Genomic DNA, 4,473 nt, shown 5'->3' with positions numbered 1-4,473 from the left:
AGCATGTTTAGACTCCAACATTTCTATCATCTGACTGCTCATGTTTCTGGCCCAGTTGGATGTTTTTCTGGTGATGTTACTTTGTTTCCAGATCTCAGCAATTTCTCCATAACCGCTAGTACTGACGAAACTGTAATAGACCAGAATTATGCTTTAAGTATGCCAAAGTACAACAAGGGTGGTTCAGTTTGAGCAAATCAAACTGGTTTAAGTTTTTTTTAAATTATTATTATTTTTTATTACATTTGGAAACTTGTTTGACATAATGTAACTAATGCTCTTGAAAGCTGGAGCTGTCCGTCATCTTCCCAATGGACACCATTAATTTTCCATTCGACTGTTTCAGCGTCAAGATGACGAACTTTCACTTTTCATGCATGCAGTGCACATTTTCATTTGACCTGAATGTACATTTGCTGCCCCCCCCACGCCCCCTACCCTAATGAATGAGACACCTGAGTACCAGACACCCTCTCACATCCCTTCGTTCTTTGCTGTGAGTCACCGCCTCAGTTCCTCTCCTCCCTACCTGTCATCGTAGCTTAAAATAAAGGGAGCTGAGAGCAAGTGATAAAAGAAACACACATACACTCCTCTTGACTTTAACATGCTCGCTGAAGCCCACGCACCATTACTGTATGGCACTCTGATTTATCTCATCTCTCATTCTGCCTCCGTAGCTTCCCAAATTCAAGCATACGCGCCCACACACATTTACACACACCCATACTGTACAGGATGTACACACACCAATCATTCACCACTGTCTTTGCCGTGGATAAGCTCACCATTTTTAACTCATTCTGGGAATCTGTGTATTTCAGCCCCTTCTCTTCAGTTGATCTGTCATTGTGAGTTCTCAGGAAGGGAAACCAGATTTGGCTTAAATTATAGATTCAACACTGCTGTTTTCTTAAAGGAGCACTTCAGCAATTTTACGGCTTCACTTCCACAAAGCTTAGGAACATATGAGAGGCAGAGAGAAATACAGCCAAAATGATTGCAGCAGAGGCCAAGACATTTTATTATACCCCCCTGCTTGCGATTATATTATACCCTTCCTGCTTCGCTTCTTGCCTGTGTATTTCAAATTCCACGCCACCTGTTTGTAACATAGTCTATTAAGTGTTTGAAGGTCCAAGCCCAATGCTGATGGCATCAGAAGGGTTATTTTATCAAGGTAAATGTTAATGTCGCGATGGCAGCCTGACTTGGTCGATTGCTGTAGATGCTGTTGATTTGGCTCTGTGGAGTACAAGAAACGATGACCTGTGTCTTTTTTTCAGCAAGACAAAAAGAGCATTTACTGCATAGCCACAGTTTTCTCAGGCTGTCCACTACTTCTACGTCAAGTAAACTGGTTTTCATGTTTAAAATGGGTGGAATCCTAAATATTACACGAGAAGTGGGATATGTTCCAGACAGCCCGTATTTATTAACACCGCCTCTCCTTATTCCTTCATGGTTTCCCCTTTTAAAGCCGTTGATTCGCTTCATTACTGACAACGACACAGATCAGATAAAAGGCATTCTTCTCTCCTCTTTGTTGTGTTTGGAGGTGTCCTGCTCATGAGGCACACTCAGTGACTTTCTGCAGCGTATCTCTCCCTCCCCACACGGCTTCAGGCGAAGGGACATAAATTTCTTCTCTTGATCTGAGTGGTTTCAGAGGTAGAAAAAAAAGAAGGGCTCTGTAAATTCTGTTCCTCTCTTATTTACATTAGTGTGTCAGAGGTCCTTGTGCTAATTCAGCTGGTTCCAGTGTTTCTGGGTGGGGAGTACATTACTTCAGTTTGGGTTAAGCATCCATTACCCAAGGCTGCTTGAGGTTTGAAATTATTTACACAATTGGCCAAACTTATCACAAGCTCTGTGCTTCTTCTTTCCCTGGTGTCCTTCACCGGCTTCTGAAGCCATTTGCTTTCATCCGTAAATTCTTTGCAGCCAGTAACTTTCTACTGCTGATTACATGTTGTTTACCGTTTAACCAATATTACAATACCCAGAATGCTGTAATGTACTGCCTGTACAAATTCCTTTTTTTGTAAGAGAACACTGAAATGAAATGTCTCTAAATCTCTAAATGTCATATGTCAGAATATGTTGCTTTTACAGCAGCAGGTGATTTGTAGAAAAAACACTGGTTGAACTCACAAGATTAGTATTTTTGATACCACAAACCGCAGCGCATGTCAACTTGATCCAGATTCTATGAAATGCCATTCAGTGATGTTGTTGGAATTAAGCGCAGCATAGCAGAGTGAAAGGACAGGTTGAAAGCTGCAATTTTCAGCATACATTCATGTTTTATCCAGGGGTGGTAATGTTGGTCAATCCTCCACTGGAATATGTCAGCAACTCTTTGATGGATTGTCTTAGAATTTAGTAAAGACACAGTCCCCAAAGGATAAATGCTAATAACTTTTATGATCCTGTGAACATTAATTAAGTGCCACCAGCAGGTCAAAGTTTTTATTTATCCAGTAAAATGTCTGCTGGCTCTATCTACTGTTTGCACTGGCACCAAATTTTGTGTATTCATGCTTCCAAGAGGTTGAAACCTACTCACTTTTATCATGTTTTAGTTTTGAGTGAAATATCTCGGATGAACTCCTGGACTCCCGGCATTTTTTAGTGCCACCATCAGGTCATTTTTTTTCGTTTTCCATAAACATTTTATTCAAAGCTAAAGACATTTAGTCTCACCTTTATTTGATGTTCAGTGCTAATTAGCAAATGTTAACATGCTCACACAAGGAGCTAAGATGACTAACATGGTAAACATTTTGATAAACATCACCATGTCAGCATTGTCATTGTGCGCACGTTAGCATGCTGACATTAGTAAATAGCTCAAGGCATTGCTGTGCTGAACCACAGACTCACAGAGCTGCTGCCATGGTTATGGTAGTGACAGTGCACCGTATGTTAAATCTATTACTGAAAGAAGTCTCGGCATAGTGGTAGAGAAGGAAAAAGAAACATTTCAAAGCACGAATTCTGTGCTTCCATCTAGGTTTTTGAGCCAGAAAGCCTCTAAAAGGCTGTTCTAATGTATCCTTGGACATGGAAAAAGCACAGGAAAGGGTATTATGATTTTTTTCTCTTTTTTTTATGAGAAAGTATATCAATAGTCTAACTCAATTAGGTTGCGCACAGACTTCAAAACCTCTCTCCAACATCGATGGTGATACTGTGATGGACAGACATTAGCAAGCACATGTTCATACTGACTCCATTTAAAGGCCTCCCGTAGAGTTTAAAATTAGAAATAGCCATCCTGGACTTACTTTGATGGCTCACATTTCCAATATGTGATGCACTGAGTGCCTTGTTCGAAAAGCTCTGACTTCTTGAGATGAGAAATTTATTCCAAGGTTCAGAATGAGGAGCGTGAGAATAAAAGAGGGCCCATTTTGTAGATCTCAGTATGAGGTATTTGAAGTCGAGATCTTAAAATGACTCAGTAATGGAGGCTGTGACTTCACTTTCCTCCCTTAAGTATGTGAAAGCCCACTAAAGATACTATTCAGTAACTCTACCTTAAAATGTTAAAATACTTTTCACGGAGTCCTCGAAATGGAAACTTGATTGATGGTACATGAAACTGAAAGTGGCTCATCACGTTCAAATGTGCATTAAAACCGTGAAAGCTGAACTCTGTTTGACATCACAAACAATCGCAGCTGATTTTGTCATAATATTCAGCTATCCAGGGAGAAAAAATTACATATAAGTGCCAAATTAACTTAACATAGTTGTAAAAATAATGTGACACTAATAAATGGAACAGACATACTTTCTTCTCACAAAAAAAAAGAAGAAGAAGAAAGAGAGAATGAACGAAATCTCCACTTTGGATTGTGGCTCAGGAATCATGTTTTAATTGATGTGATTATCAGCCACTACGAAATGTCACAGAAACTTTTAATTAAGTCTAGTCTGTAATTAAAAAAGTGGGAAAAAAGACACACTTCGTTGGCAGCTGAAAGCCCGTCTGCCTCAGTGCCAGGGACATCAGGTCACGCTCAACCCACTTGATTATTGCTCAAAACCCACGTTTGGTGTCTCTCAGCTTGTCGTTTCACATTCATCAACATGTGCTTTATAGTGAACAAAAGATGAAAGATTCAATGACATGGAAATTAATGGTCTTCATATTTGCATGGTATTCCAGCCCTTTTTTTTTGGATCAGTTTGTGATTAAATAAATGAATGTTATTCATGTTTCTCCAATGCACAGGTCAATGTAGGCGCGAATACGCACAATCTTTGATGATAATTCATCTTTGGAAGGCTGATGCTGTTTGTGAAATCCTTTATTATAATCAAGAGAGGGTAGAAATGTCATACATGGCTGCTGTCTCAAATGCACAATAGCTGTTTACAGTCCCCTGATTACAATGGCCTTATGCCACCCTCTGTTTTTGTGTCTGTTTGTGGAAAACAGGCCAGACAGAAAGAAAAAAAAAA

This window comes from Chaetodon auriga, chromosome 18 (assembly GCF_051107435.1).
Source record: "Chaetodon auriga isolate fChaAug3 chromosome 18, fChaAug3.hap1, whole genome shotgun sequence".
Taxonomy (NCBI): Eukaryota; Metazoa; Chordata; class Actinopteri; order Chaetodontiformes; family Chaetodontidae; genus Chaetodon; species Chaetodon auriga.
This window is presented reverse-complemented; position numbering follows the sequence as displayed.